General features: G+C 42.2%; 1 protein-coding gene across 14 annotated transcripts in view; it reads right to left on the bottom strand.

Moving 5' to 3' along the window:
* RNF113A (ring finger protein 113A) overlaps positions 1-21,760 on the bottom strand; it is a 511,139-nt gene that overhangs the window by 212,768 nt on the left and 276,611 nt on the right. For 10 of the 14 annotated variants that reach the window (XR_006200724.1, XR_006200726.1, XM_042932492.1 and 7 more), the window contains 2 exons: positions 20,219-20,505; positions 12,681-12,846 (listed from right to left, as the gene is read on the bottom strand). The exons of 1 other annotated variant lie outside the window; for it this stretch is intronic. The gene's annotated coding sequence lies outside the window, so the exon portion shown is untranslated. Of the gene's footprint in view, positions 1-11,364; positions 11,445-12,680; positions 12,847-20,218; positions 20,506-21,760 lie in introns of those variants that run through there. 3 more of the 14 variants (XR_006200725.1, XM_042932501.1, XM_042932499.1) reach the window with 3 other exon arrangements.

A 21,760-nucleotide genomic window follows, 5' to 3' on the forward strand; every position in this document is an offset into this window, starting at 1 on the left:
TCTCCCAAACACCTTCCCTGACCAGCCTAGCTAAGGTTACTCCTCATTTTTAACTATCACAGCATTCTGTTTATTTCCTTAAACAAAAATTATAGGTTGTTACTAGTTGGGGTTTTTTTTATTGGTAACACAGCATAGTAGTTAAGTGCCTAGACTCTGAAGCCAGATTCTGTGGATTCTAATTCTGGCCCTACCATATACAACCTGTGTGGCCCTGAAAGGGTTACTTAACCTCTCTGTGCACCCGTTTCCTTATCTCTAAAATGTAAAAAACAATAGGACCTGTCTCAAAGAGTTATTAGAGGATTAAATGAGTCAATGTGCATGAAGCCCTTCAAACAGTGATGGTCTATAAGAACCATGTCTATTTTTAAAATAAAAAAAAAAAAAACTATGATGGCAGGAATCCAGTCTTTCTTTATTCAGCACTGTCTGTCCAGGGCTTTGCCTCATGCCTCATACAGAGTATTCCTTCACTAAATACTCTAAATAAACAAATAAAAGAATGGCTGAATGACATGATTTCTGTCCTTGAAATATTTGTGGGAAAGCCCAACAGTTGCAAATTTTAACGTGCAAACAAATCACCTGAGGATCTTGTTAAAATGTAGACTCTGACTCAGTAGGTATGGGGTAAAACCTGAGAGTCTGTATTTCTGACAAATGCTAGGTATTGCGGCTGCTCCTGCTGCTGGTCCACAGCCCACACTTTGAATATCAAAGTTCTAGCTGATTGTTAGCTCATCGAGAACTAAAAATCACGTCCTGAAAACTGTCAGAAACAGCCTTCCTATTGCAATACACTTTTAGCTTACAGATGGCCGCTTCATAATAAGGCCATCCGAGAGTTAGAACCTTCTGGAAGTTTGATGGGGTCTCAGTGGGCACTGCCCATGATCTCACTCAGGTGTAGGTACACCTGAGTCAATAATCGTCCTACCTTTACTTCTGACCACTTGGGAAGGTCTGGAAAAGGTCTCCTTATATATTTCCCCTTTATCATCACCAGGCCATCTATATATTTCATCTGAAAAGAATCTTTTCTCTTTAGGGCTCTCCTTGGGGCCTTAAAAGGTGTAGTAAATGTGTTCCCTTTACGCTAGCATTTTCAGTAATTTATTCCAGATATTGGCCGTGTATTATTTAACTCTTAAATGCTTTCAGATTTCAAATATGCTTTGTATCAGCACATATAAACAATGTATGTTGGCACTGGCATTTTAAGAACAAGAAGTTAAAGTTTCAAAAGCAACACCCTAATTTCTTGGGTGTGATTTCCACCTCCTGCCCATCCTCAGGGCATGGTATGTGTGTGGCTGGAATTATTCAGCACTACTCACCGGTTGCCTCTCAAGGATTTCTTGAATTTAAAATGTGGCCATTGCCTCTACTGTACGGTGTGCTCCAGAAAGGAAGCCTTGCCCTTTTCCAAACTCCCAACTAAAATAACCCCAGGGGCACTTTTGAAAGTGAGCATAATCTTCATGCAATAAGACATTGCACAGCACCATATCTGAAATCTGAAACCTCATTGTATATCTTCTTTAAACAATCACAGCCTGCAATGCCTAATTATCTGCTTCCAAAAGCATTTGGTTAGGCACACAACACATCTCAGTAATGGAAATGGACTCTAGTCTCCTAGAGCCAGTTCATAAAAGCAATGGAGTCGTTTTAATATTGTCAATTCTCTCTCGGCAGTACAGTCGAGTAATGTAGCAGAACTGTCTGATGGCCAAGGTAATGATCAGAAGGGATATAACAGAGAGAGACATCTACTGGCTGATATGGTAGAATTAGCTCATTTATTCAGTTGGAAGAGTTTGGCTGGAGGGCCTCATGGTACTTGTTTCACATTCCAATGTCCCCTCCACAGCAGCACGGCAGTTGGGGCTGTGTAGGATCATGGAGTGAATGTCCACATCCCCCTCACCTTCTCCCTGGAACATGACTGCATCTGTCACTCCAGCAAAACCGCTCTCTCCCACATGTACTTGCAGCCTTTATTATTGAGTACCAATTATTTTAGTATTTGAGGATGCTAACTATAGCTTTCAAAAAAATAAAGCTGTTAAAATTTCCTACCTTAAAGACTCTTCAGAACTGACAACCAAGCATCCAGCTCAACTAAGCAAGACGATGGGTCTTCCATTCTCAAGTTCTCTAATGCCACAGTGCACTTCTTGAAGTGCGCTGTGGCATCTCTCACTCACTGACATGCCAAAGTCCTTGTTTTCTCCCAAACGAAATCCCCTCCAAAACACTATGATTCACTGTTGTTCTTACTGCTATTGATTAATGTCTGTGTTAATTATTCCCCGTCAACAACCATGCCCCCTGAAAACTTGCTTCCCCTTGCGTATATTCTTCCACTCTAACCTACAATTGAAGTGGACCAGCAAGAATAGAAGGACCATAAAGAAGCTTGATATTTGTCCCACCACACATTATTAGGCATAAAGGGATATAGAGGTACCTCCCCTGCCTGCTCCTGAGTCTCAGGGGCATGCTTTAACATTTACGCAGGCATAATCACAATGGCCATGCTACTCTACAGCAGGCATCACATTCCCCTCCAGGAGGGGAGTTGTTGTTTTTTTCCTCAACAGACGTATTTTAAAATGGCGGCCATTGGTCTTACACAGAAGAGGATGCAACATACTCAGAGAAGCCCAGGTATGGTACCCAGCACAGTATTTGCTGAGTATGCTAGTATTGGTTGATAAAGAACCCAGACATAAAGCCTGTACTTTCTGTCAGAGAGTGAGAAAATATTCAGACTCAAGAGTTAATATTGCTTGGAGGCAGGAAACAGACATCTTTTCCAGAAAGTGTAAGGCACAGAGAAGGTTCTAGATAGTGTGTGAACTATTCCATTAAGAAGAAGCATCAGTGGGGTGCCTCGGTGGCTCAGTTGGTTGAGCGACCGACTTCGCCCATGGCTCAGGTCATGATTTCACGGTTTGTGAGTTCGAGCCCTGCATCGGGCTCCCTGCTGACAGCTCAGAGCCTGGAGTCTGCTTTGGATTCTGTGTCTCCCTCTCTCTCTGCTCTTCCCCCACTCCTGCTCTGTCTCTCTCTGTCTCAGAAATAAATAAACATGAAAAAAATTTTTTTTAAAAAGAAGCAGCATCAGTTTCTTAACTTTATCTATAAGGAGGGGTCTCAAACTGTGTAGTGTTCTCATTGTAAGATGAGTGCTCTCTCATTACCAATTAATCCTTTCTTGCCTTCATAAAGACTCAGCCGAGACTCCTTGAGCATGGTGCTATAAGACATCACTGCCAGGGACATGACCAGCTATTAGACAATGGTAAGCTGCCCCACTTGTGAACATCCATTCTACTCTCCAAATCCTGAGGATGTTGCCTAGCACACATGAGGTATGACTCACATGGCAACAGCAAATAGCCTCCCTCCCAAGGTTTACCCAGGCAACCTTGGTTGAAAGCACAGAATGTTCTTGGTAAATACAAGGGGCTTTAAAAATATTAGTGGCAATTGTGGCTGTTGTTATTGAGTCAATGGTTTGGAGCTGTAACTATGTAATTGACAACTTCCCCAAGTCCAATTATGACCACTACAAACCAGACAAAATAAAACTTTTCCCTTAGAAATCTTAATCCCTTTCTTCAAGAATAGTGACTTTCGGGGGCATCTGGGTGGCTCAGTCAGTTAAGTCCTTTCTTCAAGAATAGTGACTTTCGGGGGCATCTGGGTGGCTCAGTCAGTTAAGTGTCTGACTCTAGATTTCAGCTCGGGGCATGATCTCACTGTTCATGAGATCGAGCCCTGCACTGGGTGCTCTGTTGACCCTGCAGAGCATGCTTGGGATTCTCTCTCCCTCTCTGCCTCCCCTGCTCTCTCACTCTCAAAATAAATAACTAAACTTAAAAAAAAAAAAAAGAATAGTGACTTTCAGGGGCACCTGGGTGGTTCAGTCGGGTAAGTGTCCAAGTTTTGGTTTCGGCTCAGGTCACAATCTCACAGTTCGTGGGTTGGAGCCCCATGTGGGGATCCACACTGACAGTGCGGAGTCTGCTTGGGATTCTCTCTCTCTCTGTCTCTCTCTCGCGCGCTCTCAAAAACGAACTTTAAAAAAATAAATAAAAAATAATAGTGACTTTCAAATGGGTATGATCTTGCTCCCATGGATGTTTAGCAATGTCTGGAGACATTTTTGTCACAACTGAAGGTGGCAGGGGTGCTACTGGTGTCTACTGTTACCCCGGTAGAGGCCAGGAATGCTGTGAAATATCCTTCAGTGCATGGGACAGCCCCAACACAGACTTATCCTACCCAAAATTTGAGAAATCCTCTCCTTTGAGATTATGGGAAGGAGAGAAAAGGATCTTCTCACCTCATTCTCAACCTGGAACCTCATTATCAGCTTTGTAGGTTAAAGTGGGACAGGATGTAGAAACAGAATCCTAGCCTTCAGATTAGAAGACTGGGATCTTCAATGGCCACTTTGCAATAGTGTAGTCTCTGACAAATCAAAATGATCAATTCCTAATTTCAAATATTGCTACTGTTGTCAAATATAGCCTAGGTTGGTATTCACAAACAGATTTCCCATAAGTCAAGTGACATCAGAATGCATCTTCCATGTTTGAGAGCGAAAGGGTACTGTTAATAATTATGCTGGGACAACAGGCACAATCTGGATTGTCCTGAACAAACTGGGTCATGTGGCCATCCCACCAGTGAGAAGAGGGCACCAGAAACAAGCAAAGGAAAATATAATTGTCCTGTGTTTATCTGGTATTCCATCCATTTCAGAAAACACACATGTTTATTAGCCATTCTGGTGATTAACGCCCTCCCCTTTACATAGGAAGGATGAGGATTATTATTACCCTAATTGGAAGGCAAGCAAACTGAGAAACAGACTGGGAAGCCGAGTCCTCATGTGCCCTGGTCTCCTGAGCTCTGCCCAGTGTTCCTCCCTCTGTGATAGTGTCCATCCTCTCCCAGCACCACAGTGATAGGAAGCAAGGAGTCAGGACCCTGTGGTGGTTGATCTGCGGGTCCATGTCTATTTCCTTGATGGGTTTTACAAGCCTGTTCTGTGCATCAAGCATCAGCTATATAAAAGAGCCTGCAAGACCATCTTAATACTAACCAGGAGAGAAGCTGGTTAGCATTAAGCACCCAGAGAGTCCTGAGCCAGGACAGAGAGCCATCTTTTCTTCATTAATGCTCAACTTCCTATAGCATCACTAGATGGCAAATCACATCCATCTTTATGGGCAGTTTAGGGAGAATAAAGGAAGCAAGACACGTACGGGTAATACAGAACATCCCCACACCGACAACTGTCAAGTTTGGTCACCTGATTTAGATGTGGTTTTCTAACCTCACATTCTATTTGTTGCAGAGCCTGATCTCTTAGATCCTGATATAGAGCAATGGATTAGATTTTCCCTCTGTAGTAAGGTAACCTGACTTGATTATTCTCTTGACATGACCTCCCGGCACTGAAGTCTTAGTGCTAGACCATACTCTAACTCCAGTGGCCACATAAAATAACGTCACTCCTGTGTCCTAAAGTAGGGTTGCCAGATAAAATACAGAATGTCCAGTTAAATTTGAAGTTCAGACAAACAACAAATGATATTTTAGTATAACTATATCCCAAATATCAGATGAGATACACTAAAAAATTATTAGTTGTTTGTCTAGAATTCAAATTTAATGAGGTGTCCTGTGTTTTTATTTGCTAAATCTGGCAACTCTATCCTAATTCAAAGGTGCCATGACTTCTTTCACAAAACTATTGTCCTCTGGTCTGGCATCATTTGAAATGTGCTATAATACACATCACCACAGACCTACTTAAAATTAGAGTCTCTCAATCATCCAGAGCCATTAAAAAGAGGTTGTTCAACAAATATAGAGAACAAAGCTGGTAGTCATTGGTATGATATAGGAAATTTCTACTTTCCACTTAAAGATGTTAACTATTATTTGGCTGACCTGAGGCTCAGGAGTTTGCCTAAGAGAAAAAAAACTGAGCTTGATGAAGAGTCGCAATTTGCAGACTTGTGGCTGGTGGCCAATGGCACCTTTGGGGGCGGCCAAAAGAACTTGAAAAAATAAATAAATAAAACATCTAGAATAAAAGAGTACAGTCCTGGCTCTTGCTTGGGTGAAACATCTATGAACAGAGAAACGTTTTGTGTTGTATTTGGTGAGGGAACTATAATGCTATATGTGGCAAATGGCAAGTGTCAGGGGGAAAGGTCTATGTCTACTCTATTTTTTTAAATGTTTATTTATTTTTATTTTGAGAGAGAGAGAGAGACAGACAGAAAGAGTATAAGCAGGGGGAGGGCAGAGAGAGGGAGAGAGAGAATCCCAAGCAGACTCTGTACTCTCAGCACAGAGCCCGACGTGGGACTCGATCTCACAAACCATGAGATCATGACTTGGGCTGGAATCAAGAGTCAGACATTCAACTGACTGAGCCACCTGGGTGCCTGCTTTATGTCTACTCTAACTGAAGGATGCAATGAAATCAAATGGGAGGGAGAGGTACCTAAAGATGCTTTTAAAATTTGGGGTTCAAAGTTGTGAGGCAAACTGAAGTCTCCTGCAGTTCCCCCTCATACACCTTTAGCAAATAACTTTCTCATGTCTAAGAGCTTATATATATTTCTAAAGGCCTATAAAAGGCTCATCTGGCTTTTCATACTTTTGAAAACACAAATATTTTTAAATGTTCTCATGTAATTGAATGAAAATCATATGGGGCCATTTTTTTTTAAGGTCTAAGCTGAAAAACATAGATACCCGGGGTAGTGACCAAACCTCTGGAGTGGAAGAGTAGCCATAATCCAAACAGGAAGAGGAAATGTCTGCTACATGGGGAAATGAGACAAAATTCCATCCTCCTCATGATTAAATGACCCACAACTACCTTTATCGAAGGATTTTTGGGCAACCCTCTTGTAGAACAATGTGGGAGCTGCGCTTTCCTCATTTTGGAAGAACTTGAGACGTATTCAGTGTCTTTTCTGAGCTCTGAGCTCCTCCCCTGGCAGACCTGGCTTCCTCCAGTGTGGAGGCACAGCTGCCGATTACCAGCCCTGGCACCACACCACGTCGGTGACCCCAACCCCTCCATCCTGCCACCACCAGGCCCAGGCTCAGCTGAGGCAGCAGAACACAATGCACGCGGGTCCAGCGATGTGCTCGTCGCTCACCTGTGTACACCAGACACCAACCCCGGCCACAGTCTTTGACCTAAAATTCCCCAACGTGGAACTTGATGGGCCATTTACCTGATCACGTTTAGAATCAAAGTATCCCTTCTTCTTTCAAATACAACCTGAACTGAAATCAGTGCTAAAGCATGAACCGTATCATTTAAATCAAAACCAAATGCAACCATCACACATTCTCTCTCCTGCCTTTAAGCCCAGCTTCTCCAACAGAGAACAGCTGTCCGGAAGCAGCAGTGACTATGACTATTTTATGATTCAGCCCCTTCCACATTTTGCAGGGTAAGGCTTGTGAGTCTGTATTCATGAGAAGTACTCACAACATGGCAAGGCCCTCATACTCACCTGTGATTAATGCTAAGAACCCCCAAAGGTACATCCTTTGATCTAATGACGCTCTTAGAATCATGATATCTGATCTTGGTTCTATTACATGTCAAAAGCATTTTAATCTGCCCTGGGTTAAGGGCTCATCCATCTATGCTGGTGCCTGTCCAGAGAAGCAATTGCTGATTTTTTCACTCCCTGCCCCAAATATTCATTCTTCTTTCTATTTGCCTCATAACATAGAAATGAAAGAAGCAAAGAGTGTGTGTCCTCTGGAATCAATTGTAACTACTGCTATTACACAGGTCATTTGGCCCAAATTGAGGCATCCTGCCTGGTTTTTCTATGCCTTGACTTCAAGGCCACAGAAAAAGGGAAGAGTGGCTCCGAAGAAAGCAAAGTGCTCTAGAGGCACTTCCTGGGAGAGGTCACAGATACATCCTGGGGTATTTCAAGGCCAATTTCAGCCCATTGTTACACTACCACACTACCAGAGATAGAAACTTCCAATGCCACTTGCTTATTCAAAATGCCCTCATGTTCCTGGTATGTGGATGCTTCCCACAGCAGGAGGTGACGACTAGCAGGTTAAGTGAGAGGCCCTTGCTGCATACCTGCTTGTCTTTTTAAATAAAGAGCAGCCAGTTGCAGGCTGCCAGTCAGCACATTCCCATTGGTTCCTTTAATGCAGTAAGGCATACCACTGAGGCTTCCTCTCAGCTGACACCCACAAGCCATGCTAACCGTGGGTGGATCAATGAAATCTTCTAACCCTCAATTTCCCCTTATGCCAAATGAGGACATTAAACTGCTGTGATCGTTAAACTCCAAGTCTGATTCACTGGGGCTCCTGCCCTACAGTATTGCCTAAAGAACAAAGAATATGTCTCAAGATGGATTTTTTTTTTCTTGAAGACAGAGGCAGTCATGTTTTCATCCAGGCTAGTAGCCTAATATGAGACATTTCTTCTATTAACCCCAAGCCACTTACATCTCAGTTAGACCCTATGGACATTTCACAGCACAGAAATTACTCCAGCAATGGACAGTGAAATCACGAAGCTAACAATGGTGACTTAGCTTCAGCATCGGAGCTTCACAGAGAGAAACTTTTGCTGGTATCATTTGTGTGTGTGTGTTTGATCTCTAAGCTCATATGATAATGAAGACAGAAAGGAGAAAGTGGGAATAACCAGAAATGGCACCACCAAGAGACCGCTGAACTCCAAGCTGTCCTCATGAGGAGCAGTGGTAACAGGGACAGGGTAACACAAGTGAGAGAATTTGGGTATAAGTACTGTTGGAATTTAGCTGAGGGGAAAGGGAACAGACATGTCAGGTGACATTAATTCACTTAAAACTCCACTTTCTCTAGACATATGATGCCCAACAGGGACCTGAATATTCTGAGAAAATAGAACAAGGATACTAATACCTGAAGCACTTTCTGTTTTTGCTATTTTAAGTTCTTTTCTGCAATTTACCACTGAATCTTAAACTGCACAGACTCTGGGTTCTGATACTGTGATTTCAAAAAGTTACTTCCACGGTCTAAAAATTAGTAGATCTTTTAGAATAAACTGGCTTTCCAGAGAAAAAAGCAAAATATCTATTGTAGTCAGATTCAGAAATTATTTATATGGAATAAGACCAATGTTTAGTCTCTGAAATTACAATAAGGAAAAATATGCCTAAAAGTTGGGAATGATGTGTTATTTAAATGAGTGGACACCCTAAGTCAATACTTTTCAAACTTTAGGATATGCTATGGACTGAATGTGTACCCCCCCAGAATTCAAATGTTGAAATCCTAATCTCAATATGGTGGTATTTAGAGGTGGGGCCTCCAAATTGGGAGATGGTATTTGCATGATTAGGTTATGAGGGTGGAGCTCCCATGATCCAACTAGTGCCCCTATAAGAAGCAGACAGACTATTTGCTAGCCCTCTTTCTGCCATATGAAGACACAACAAGAAGCTGAGTCGCATCCCTAACCCAACAATGCTGGCACCCTGATCTTAGACTCCCAGCCTCCAGAACTGAGAAATAAATTTCTGTTGTTTATAAGTCACCCAGTCTATGGTATTCTGTCACAGCAGCCTGAACAGACTGCAGTAAGGTACATCGGAGTCCATGAAGGATCTTGTTAAAATGCAGATTCTGATTCAATGGGCCAGGGAGAAGCCAGAGAGCCTCCATTTCTAATAAGTTCCCAGACGATGCTGCTGTCACTGCTTGTACTCAGACTATACTTTGGGTCAAAAAGCCCCTAAGTGACCAATTTTCAAAGAATTTGCAGCCATCTACATCCAGATTAGTCTAAGGGCAATTTGATACCTGATGATTTGAAAGGTACTTCTAGTCCTTGCTGGTCTTCAGTTTCATCAATGATTATTATAAGAAAACACTCCCATTATTATTATTATTATTTAAATATTCTCATTATTGAAGCTTTTTTGTTGTTTTGGATCTGGGCCATTAAAGATTTAAGTCTGTGGAGATGAGAAAATGGCAGGACACAAATGTGGAGAAGAACCTTGATTTCCTCCTGCCCTTCCTCTTTCCCTCAAGCTTGACTTCACCTATAGATTTGGAGTTGAGGAACACAGCAGCATCAGACTAGGGGCTAGGGGCAGCAAAGAAAAACTGGACTGCTGTCCTGAGAAATGTGGCTAAAGACCCTTCCACATTAGCCCCTGTGAGAAAAGAATGGAGTCAGTCCCATGATGAGGACAGCAGCCAAGTTTCATCATGTGTACTCAGCTTTTAATGTCACTGCTAGAAAATGGATTGAAGACAGAAAGAGAGCTTGGTCTGTAGGTGACTTGAAGATAAGAGATAATGTAACTCTTACATTTAGAGACCATTTAGTACCAGTTGGTTGCTCTGACTTCTTCAAAAGCCTCCCCCTTTTTTTTCTTTTAAGCTTTGTTCCCTTCTCCTGTCTTCTAATCCACTCAGCAAATATTTGTAACTACTTTGTCCCAGATACTATTCTAGGAGCCGGGATCATAGCAGGGATCAAAATAGATAGAAGTTTTTGAACTTACATTTTAATAGAAGATGCCAGACAAAAAACAAGTACTTAATTTAGAATATGAGAAAGTGAAAAATGTTATGGAAACATGATCATACCAGCACTATTCGCAATAGCCAAAAGGTAAAAGAAACCCCTGTGTCCACTGACAGATGAATGGTTAGACAAAATGTGGCACACACATACAATGGAATATTATTCAGCCTTACCAAGGAAGGGAATTCTGTCACATGGTAAAACATGGATGAACCTTGAGGTCATGATGCTAAGTGAAATAAACCAGTCATAAAAAGACAAATATTACATGATTCCACATATATGAAATACTTAGAATCATTAAATTCATAGAGACAGGAAGTAGAATAGTGGTTGCCAGGCCGGGGGAAGGAGCAAAGGAAGTTGTTAATGCGTATAGTTTCTTTTTGGCAAGATGAATAAGTTAGGCAGATTGGCTGCAAAATAAGGTGAATATACTCAACACTACTGAACTATACACTTAGAAGTGGTTAAGATGACAAATGTTATGCTACATGTATTTCTGAAAATGCTATGGAGAAAAATTAAGCAGAGAAGTGTCTTCGTTAGGCTTGGGTGGGGAGGTTGCCATTTGAAATAGGGTGGTTAAGAAAGGCCGCATTGATAAGGTGTCTTTGGCGCAAAGACCTGAAGGAGGTGAGAGATTGGGCCACATGAGAGAAAAGACTCCAGGCACAGGAGATGGCAACCAAGATGGCAGGAATGACATTCCATTTGTCCTGTCACCCTCACCGTGGCTGGGTTAGAGCTGCCCTCTGCTTTCATCTCTCCTCAGGTCCACTGCTTGAGCCAGTACTGGAGAATCACCAGCAAAGACCTAACAGGAACAAGCAAGGACTCATTTAGGAGTGCCTAAACTTTTCTGTTGCTCTGGCAGCTAGTCACTCCTTTTCAAATTTTTTAATATTTAAGAGCTGAAGGGCAAGCAAAGTGGTGTCCCTTCAGTGAGCCCGAATCAGATTGATAAACTGATGGACCAAGACAAGGAGGGGATGATCAGAGAACATGAGATTCTCAGGTTCTGAGAAAAAGCTATTAATTAGTATAAGGGACCTGGGGGGACCTGGAAGACAGAAGGGCCGATGGGGAAAAGGACCATTCCATTCTGCAGGGATCATATCCTGGCTCCAGCACATTGCAGTCTAAAGGGTACTGGATGGTGATAATGACCTAGGCTTCTAGAAAGTCTCAGCAAGGAACGGTGCTCACCCCAAAGGCCTCAGCTGTGCGACAGAAGTGAAGCACATGGCTTCAGACATCTAAAGGGGAGCAGAGAAGAAGGCCATTGGTGAATCCATCTAAGGCTCCCCCTGGGAACTCTTAGAAATAATACAGGAGAGGGGGGTAAAGTCCAGTATAATGTGGTGCTACTCATACTGGGGCCTCTTGTTGATAAAGGCTGGAAATTTTCATTTACTAAAGGCATTCATCTCAAGTTTTGTGTATGCGTTCAAAGATTCTAGGAGTCTGTGATCTAACCAAGCTCTTATCTTCAAATCTGGGTTAGCTTCAATTTCAGTCAATTCCCTTATCCTGTTTGTGCTTCAATTTCTTCATAAGTAAATTGGGGGCAATAATATCTGCCCCCATGGGGTAGCTGTGAGTGTCAAATAAAATAACAGATGGAAAACTACTTGAAGTGACTACAAGTCCTAGAGCTCAGTCAATAAATAATCATGATTATTATTATAGTCTTTTCATTGTCATTTTATTAACAGAATTTTTCTTCCCCCTCTCCACCCCAGAAAAAAAAATCTGCCAAGAGTCTGAGCAAAACAAGGCTCTAAAGTTAGGTGTGCGATTTATTTGTCTTGGTCCCTTATGAGAAATTTAGTTTTAAGCCCTTTTCAAACATCTGTTGCATTTCAACTCAGTAAGTGCAAATAACAGAGAAATAGTAGCATCTGGGCTAGAAATGAAAAATATCTGCTCCTATTTTAAAAGAGAGAGAGAGAGGGAGGGAGACAGGAGAAAGAGAGGGGAGAGAGGAAGTAAGACTGTTAGATTTCTCATACTGAATACTGAGCACTTATCACTAGAAATCATGTTGTACCTGACATGCAGGAAGCTGCGTGATTAATGTGAATGTGCAGCGGCCATCTGCTCTGGAGTTGGGCTCTGAGTCCCAGTGCCCCGCGCTGGGTCAGCACTTTCCTCTTCGGTGCTGAGAAGTGACTTTCTCTGTTCCCCACCCCCCTCTCTTGTGCAGGTCTTCGCTTCTAGGAAAAAAGGAAGAAATGGTCCATGAAGTTTCATTTGCCTTGGAAAGAACAGAAACATCTTCAGAGAAATCACAGGCCACGGCACTGGGGGAGGGCAGTAAAGAAGGGGCCTACAGCCAGCCCAGCCTGCTGCCTGCAAGAAGCAGAGAAGGCCAACCGGGATAAGAGACCCAAGGCCTCAGACCACACCAGAGCAATCTGATCATTTTAGGAGAAGCAAAAGCCCCAGTAGAAAAGAAAAAGATCTCTTAAGTCACACAGGTTTGTTTTTTTTCCTCCCCTTTTGAGTGAGTTTCCTGGAGTAGTTTTTGTCTGGCCTGAAGGAAGTCGGCTCACAGCAGAGGGGAGAGCTGGCCAACTCATCACCTCCTGGGGCAGACACAGGCCCCATGAGTTGGATATCAAGACAGGCAGCTATTGTCACAGAGGAAACTGAGCCCAATGCAGTGAGGCCAGAGACAGATGCTGGGATTAGTTTAGGAGCTCAAGGAGCAGCGGTTCGAGGGGATTTGGTCTGACCCCTTAATTTGTAAATGGGCACCCTGAGGCCATAGATGCTGTGGCAGGCTCACCACAGGCACTCAGAGCTGGACTCATGGCTCTTTACATTTCAGCAGGACACATCCAGTTTGTCCCTAGGATGCTCAAGGAGCAACAAAAGGTTTTCCTGACTTGAATCCATCTGCATGCTTAGAGTAACTCCCATATCCATTTGCTCCCCAAAATGGAGTCTGAAGGATACAGGAAACAAATGTCTGTGATTATCATCAACTAGTAACACCTGCTCACAGCCACAGGGGGATGGAGAAGAGACAGAGAAGATGGGGAAGGGCCCATAGGATGTAGGACAGCCAAGAAGAACAAAAGGAAAAGGGAGGAGAACATGGTACAAAGAAAGAGAAGAGGGGCGACTGGGTGGCTCAGTTGGATGAGCGTCCGACTTTGCCTCAGGTCATGATCTCACTGCTCAGGAGTTCGAGCCCCATGTCGGGCTCTGTGCTGACAGCTCAGAGCCTGGAACCTGCTTCTGATACTGTGTCTCCCCCTCTCTCTGCCCCTCCCATGCTCATTCTCTGTCTCTCCCTGTCTCTCAATAATAAATAAATGTTTAAAAAAAAGAGAAGAGGGTGAGGAGAGAGAGATGAGGAAGAGGCAAGGAACGCTCCCAAAGCTTGGACTAGAGAGGAGAGTAAGAACACTGGGGGTGGGAGGGAGTACTATTTGATGAGAAAAGGGGAAGTCAAGGGGAAAATCTAGCCAAACTTAAATTTACAACAGTCAGTGTAAAGGACCAAAGTCCACTCAGTAGCCTTCTGCTGAGAAGCCCTATCAGGTTTGGGGCGGGAGCGGGGAGCAAATGTATTACCTTGAACCCTGACCTCAGTTTTTATCACAAGGGGTATAGAGGTCCCTGGTGAACAAGAGGAACTTCCCCGCCCTGGTTGTGCAGAGCCCTCCTCCCTGGGCATTCTCACCTCGCAGAACCTCCTCTTGGCACAGGACAGGAGGCAAGAGTTTTAAGTTACACACCAGGGGCCAATAGGACTGCACAAAGCTCATATTGTTCCTACTTTAATCATGGTTTTTGCTTCACAAATCCTGCTTTGAAACCATACACTGTGCTGAAGTTTTATGGCGGCTCTTGGAGTAGTTTATGGTTTTATCAGAGATTTTATTTTTCTAAAGTTATCACTGAATTTCCTTTCGCCCCTCCTCAAAATAATTATTGGCAAACGTGTGTAAACATAAGCCTGACAAACGTGTGGAAAACGTACAGGTAATGATACCACACCTTAGATTTTCTCCCAAAGTAAATTAAATCAAGCTTCGGCTTTCCCATTCTCTTATTTTCTTAAGAAAGAAAAAACGAGGGGGGCAGAGAGAGGAAGAGAGAGGAGGGGCAGTAAGAACACCTTTTTTTTTTAAGTCAGAAAACCAAATTCTCACAATATTTAATGACACTTTTCCCTGTGTGTAGGGACTGAAGACTGAATTATGCCAAGGTGTGACAATTAGAAAAATTCTGAGTCAGGGAAAGTTTACCTTAGCCTGATTTTATGCCTTCAATACGTGCTTATATTCTAAGACCTGCATTTAGAATGGGGATTTGAGATATTAGAGAAGAAGTCAGGGAAGCCAAAAAGACACATTTTCTCTAAACCATATAAACAGCACTGCTTTAACTCACAAAGGTATTCATGTGAAATTCAGCAAGGACTTATGTGCCACTGCACGGCTGTCACTGTGGTAGGTTATGGACTGTGAGAGAGAAGGGTCAGCCTAAAGGCTTTGCACACCCCTGATCCATCTCAACCACCCTCCACATCACCTTCATCTCTCCCCTGGACGAGGGCAAGAGCATCCCCCGACTGCTTTCTCTGTTTCCTCTCTTGCTTCCCTACAGTCCATTCCCACATAAAACTCAGAGTGATCTTTTAAACTACACATCAGAGGACATCACTCCCTTGCTCGAAACCCTCCAGTGCTGCTGCTCCTACTGGGAATAAAAGCTGCACTCCTGACCCTTAACCTGGTTATCCTCCACTCGGGTTCCCACCTCTGCTCCTCTCATGCGCTCTCCCCTCTGCCCATGAGGCAAAGTCACAATGGCCCTTTGGGTTTTCTGTTCCTTTAGCAAACCTAACTTGTTCTACCTTAGAAAACTGTGCTTCAAATATTTTGGAGATTCTTCTTGTATCTCAAATGACTGGAAAAATTATGCAACGAGCCCAAATTCTCATCCCCAGGACAAGGATGAGTACTCCAAGAATCAGGTTCCGAGAAACAATGGTAGAAAAAACCAAGTCATTTCCTGCTTGCCACTTTTCAAGTTCAACTCCTTGAAAGCGCTAATAATTGCATTCACTGTTTGTGTCTCCCCTTTACTAGAATGGAAGCTACAGGGGTGCAGCGACCTCATGTGTCTGTCCCATAATTCGCCCCATCTCGAACCACGACAGAGACTTAGTGGATACTCCATCAATAGTGCAAAGAGTGAATAAATGAAACCATAAAAAAGGGCACTCACACATCACAGTTTTAAATATGGATTCACAGCTATTCTTTGACTAGGTACAAAAATGAATACAAATTCTAATTGCAAACAAGTTCCTTCTTGCTTAAAAAAAATGCAGGAACAAAAATGGTGACATCAAGCCCTCATGAATCTACCAAGAAAAGCTCACCTTCCCCCAAATCTTCTAGCCGAGGCCTTTTGCAGCCTCCAATTGACCACTCAAGGAATGTGTTACTTCAAAAGAGAATACTTGACAAATGGCCTTTTCTTCGTTTGAGGTCATGATTCAGCTTTCTAAGAGACATCCATTCATGGCAAGACAGTGTGGCCAAGCTGAAAGGGTGTTATAGCAGTATTTACAGTGGGGGCTATTGCTGTGTGACTCGGGGAAAAGCTTTTGAGTTCCTGGATCCATATATGCAAAACATGGCAATAAGCTCGCCTTCAACTTCTCTCTTCAGCATTTCTGGGGATATGTTATATTCAGATAAAATCCTATGAGCCTCTTTGGGAAAGAAAACAGTGATATATGTACAGAATACACTGAATGAGTGAGCCATCTTGCTTTATCTACTAGAAGGTGATAGACTCTTGGATCAGCAAGGTGTCCTCCTCTTCTAAGAATATGACTTGATGATTATTCCTAGCCCACAGAAAGAGAGATTTAAAGTTAGTAAATCTAGAGAGAGAGAGGAGAAAAAGAAAGCAGCTCAATTTAGACTATGACCTTATAGAAATTTAGGGGATAATTCCAGCCAAGAGTCAGGCTGAAATTAAGGATTCAGTTTCCTGTTCTTGCTGAGTCAGCTCTCCATAGTGTGTCCTTGTGGTTTTGCTTGATTTGATACAAATTCTAAAAATATCCGATTTGTTCATATTTTTAAAAAGCACGTAAAAACAGACTGCAATGGTGTCCACATGACCCCCACAACTGGCATTACTTGGACCACTTTTCTCTGTGATTCTATGAAATAGCACAGTTGTCTAACCCTTATTCTCCTTCCACAATAAATCTTAGGTAGATGGTCGTGGCATCCCTTGCCCATTGCCTGACTGATATGCATTCTTCTCTTCTTGCTCGTTTACGAAACTCTGTTTTCAGGTGCAAGATGTCAGCCCCAAGTGAAATACTCCTTTGTCCAGCTTCCTTAGGAGTTCAAGATGGCGATGTGATATGGCTCTGGCTAATAAGATGGAAATAAAAGTCTACTGGGAGCCTCTGGGGTATGTTTGCTTCTCCTGATGTGAAGGGGCAGGTGATGATGGCTCAGTCTTTCCCTTCCTGTCATGTACAGGAGGAAACATGCAGTGGCCACCCAGTAACCACCAGAAACAAGCATGAAGACAAGCACTCTGGTATTATGGGCATAGCAAAAAGATGGAAAATGTTTAAGTCCCTGATGACATCACTGAGCAGTTACATCTACACCAGAAATAGCTACATCTTGTCTTCTTGATAACTGAGAAGAAGAAACACCTACTTGCTTAAGTCACTGAAATTACCTCCTGCAATACTCATAGCCAAAATCATTACTAAGTGACACAATGACCACATTTGGGTCTATATATGGAAAAGCATCCTGCATCAACAGGAATGAAGGGTCCTTGAGAAAACCCTTACTTCCAGAAAACAGCATCCCTATATCATCTTTACCATTTAGTCCCTATCCTTCACAGTTCACACACAGAGATGTGGAACTATTCTAAGATTCTGAATCCTAGGCCTCTGCAGCCTCACTGTTTCCCACCAGCCAATTCCCTCAGCTGTTCCACATCCGCCCTTTACTATTTTCCATCCATTCATCACTTGCATTGTCCAGGTTTACAATTTTCCAAAGTCTGCCCATTTCAATTAGATACCAGGGTCGCAGACATAACCCGGCAGCCCTGACCTGCACGGGGCTAACATCAGAGGCGGCTGGATTCCTGCAGGCTCTATTTCTATATATGCCATCTTCAGGCCAGGACTAGATAATTTCACTCATCTAGAAAATTAAGGTGAATAAGAGAATAGAAAACTGGAATGGCATATGGTCTAGCTTCCTGAATTTGTGTGATTATCCATTATCAAATAGCAGGCACTGAGTTATTAAGTCTATTGACAGATACAATGTAATTTTCTTCAAACAGATAACTGATCCTGGAACTGATAAGGTCTGAATGTGCAGCGCCCACTGCTTCATATGTTGATCATTCTTCACTTTCTTCATTCAGTGGTCTAGGTTATCAAATTACCAGTACAAATAGATAAACAGAAGTAAAGCAGCACAGGGTGTCTTAAATTTATACTCAGGGTTCTCATTTTGTTACTCAACATTTTCTGACTCTGAGCAGCACTGCTTTATAGTCTTGGGACCAAGAAAAATTAAAATAAGTAGGAAAAATTACAACACTGAAATGTTAAAAAAAAAAAAAAAATCCAGGTCTCAGAGAGGTTTGAAATAAATTGCACAGAAATAGGTGAGATAGGGCTCTAAGCTTAGAGAATGTTAAAGATTTTAAGTTTAGAGGCAACACTGTTCTGGTACTGCTAAATGTGGGTAGCGCTTGCCTTTTCCTTTTATAACCCCTGGCAAAGGGATTTATGCAGGTAATAAATCAACACTGCAATGCAGCTCCAATTACAAAAGCAAAATAAAATCAATGGGACGGTGCCTGACACAAACTGACTGGAGAAGACATTTTGCAAACATTTAAAAAATACCTCTGTGAGGGGTCCCTGGGTGGCTCAAGCGTCAACTCTTGATTTTGGCTCAGGTCATGATTTCACGTACACGAGATCAAGTTCCGCATCCGGCTCCACGCTGAGTGTGGGGCCTGCTTGGGATTCCCTCTCTCCCTCTCTCTGTGCCGCTGTGCTGCCGCTCACACACACACTGGCTCACATGCTCTTTCTCATTTTCTCTCCCTCCCTCTTAAAATAAATAAATAAACATTAAGAAAAATGCCTCTCTGAGTATATACACTAGGCACTCAAAATGAAAGGGCACATCTGTTTTCCAGCATTTGGTACTAACCTTCCATATTATGAAACAAAAGAACACAATCCTTCTTGTCCCATAATTTAGCCTTGGGCCCTAACTGAAAATTATTTATCACTGATCTTTCTCCCCCACTCAGATGATTTTGTCAATGCTCTGAGTTCCAAAGAGTTAACAACAAAAATAAGAGCATCTAGATGTTTGCTTTTAAATGGGTAAATATAACACTCTCCAGGTCCATCCACGTGGCTACAAAAGGCCATATTTCATTCTTTCTCATTGCCAAGTAGTATCCCATTGTGTATATAAACCACAATTTCTTTATCCATTTATCAGTTGATGGACATTTATTTTAAATTTTTTTTAATGTTTATTTATTTTTGTCAGAAAGAGAGAGGCAGAGCATGAGTGGGAGAGGGGCAGAGAGAGAGGGAGACACAGAATCCGAAGCAGGCTCCAGGCTCTAAGCTGTCAGCACAGAGCCCGACGTGGGGCTCAAACCCACAGACCACGAGATCATGACCTGAGCTGAAGTGGGACGCTCAACTGACTGAGCCACGCAGGCGCCCAGTTGATGGACATTTAGGCTCTTTCCATAATTTTTCTATTGCTGAAAGTGCTGCTATAAACATTGGGGTACAAGTGCCCCTATGCATCAGCATTCCTGTATCCCTTGGGTAAATTCCTAGTCATACAGAGAAAGACAGATACCATATGTTTCACTCTTATGTGGATCCTGAGAAACTTAACAGAAGACCATGGGGGAGGGGAAGAAGAAAAAAAAAAAGTTAGAGAGGGAGAGAGCCAAACTATAAGAGACTCTTAAAAACTGAGAATAAACTGAGGGTTGATGGGGGGTGGGAGGGTGGGGAGGGTGGGTGATGGGCATTGAGGAGGGCACCTGTTGGGATGAGCACTGGGTGTTGTATGGAAACCAATTTGACAATAAATTTCATATTAAAAAAATAAAAACAAAAACAAAAAAATAAATGGGTAAATATAATATGTATATCATGATTAAAATACAAATACCAGAGATTACATGAGCCCCCTGGGAGGGAACCCAGGGATTAGCAGTCTAGTTACTCTTCATTCGTGAAGATGGAGGTGAGACCCAATGCCTTCACTGTAGATACTGTAGACTGGGGCTGAATTCTTACTAGAAACCAAAATATTTTAGAAATGCAAACACGTTACCATCTACTCATCAGTAATTCACTATGTACTGAAGTTTCAAATAAATCACTGATTATATCTGACTGTAAGAATATAATTAAATATAAGATTGCATAAGAATCTTAGTAAATGTTGTGATCATGATCTTTGGCATATCGGATATTCAGATTTCACTGCACCTTTAACAGCCACTTACCAGGTATCTTTGCTTTCCCAGCTAGAGGCCTTTGGTATTCGTAGGAGGATTCAGTTGAGTTAAGATTTTTTCCTTTTCTAAACCTGTTAGGAAAACCGTCCTACTTCTTTTTGGCTGGTCATTTACAAAGACTAATAGCAGGTAGGCTCTTTGTGTTCCCTGTTGAGTTGGATGTGTTTATTCTATAGCAGCGGAGTTCCACAGCAAATTTTAGTTCTCAAACTTCGGTGTTTTTAGTGGAATGGATTTCTGGAGGATTCTGTTTGTTTCAGCATTTCTCTTCCCTTCTGGAAGGGCCAAAATGCAGATATGAGTGACAGAGTTCAATGAAAGAATAAAATAAAAATATTAATTACCCAGAGCTGCCTGGATCCTAACAGCCATGCTGAATATGTGCGACACTAGGCATCCAAAGAACATCGATATTTATTATGAAGATGTGTGTATTGATTGAGCTGTAAAATGATTCAAAGTAATATATGCCATCCCAATAACTGAACTCCATTCAAAAGAACACCGATGTAGCCACAATGAAAATTGAAAGAGACGATTTTGATTTATTAAATTACTCTATGCAGCCACAAGATATTGAACAAAGAGAGGAAAAGTTACTATGAGTCTATGGTGATCCTGTCTTGCTATCAGAATGAAGACCAGAGGGCCTATTTGTCTCCATGACTCAGAGGTGCATGGTTCTAAGGGTCTGACCCCACATTACTTGGAGGATAAGAGCTCTCTAGAAGTGAGCACTTGGTGGCCCTGAGGCAAACTGTGAGACCACACCTTCTTCTATCAATGGCCTGTCCTCTTATTATATTACCTCTCTCGCAAGACCTTCCCTGGCTGCCCCAAACACTCGCTTCTCACCTCTATGAACTCCTATGTCTGCAAGTGGATACAGGCAGAAGGGGAGATAACAGGGAAGGAATTCACATTTAAGGAAACTCTAATGGGCTTGCTTACTCAAAATCCTCAACTAGCCAGAATCTCTCCTTATATTCTGCTCACATTCATTAGACAAATCACATACATCTCACAGCACATTCAGGGAAGAGGTGTGGTTAGTTGGCTTGTTTTTAAAGGACTTTAGAGTCTATATTATACTGAGGTCTACACATTTATCTCAGCTTTTACAATCCTCTATATCTTCAATTATTAGTGCAAATTCACAGATTGGGAACTTTGATATTATAAAGGTATCCATTATTAAAGAAATATATAATTATCTTTATAATACCATAATTACTGAGACATGGAAGTAAACAGAAAGATTTTAAACATAGATTAAAAACATATTTTATGCAACCATTAACCAAAAAAATGTTAATTCCCCAACATACCCCAGCTCATTTTTTTTTTAATTGGTATATTCCAGGTTGAATGATGGCCGCTCTCCAAAAGGTATGCCCATCAGGAACCTATAAATGTAATCTTACTTGGAGAAAGGGGTCTTTGCAGAAGACCTTCAGCTTCTTAAGCTGAAAGTCTTAAGAAGCGATCATCCATCTCAAGATTATCCAAGTGGGCCCTATATTTAATGAC

Source organism: Panthera leo, chromosome A3 (assembly GCF_018350215.1).
Source record: "Panthera leo isolate Ple1 chromosome A3, P.leo_Ple1_pat1.1, whole genome shotgun sequence".
NCBI classification, from domain to species: Eukaryota; Metazoa; Chordata; class Mammalia; order Carnivora; family Felidae; genus Panthera; species Panthera leo.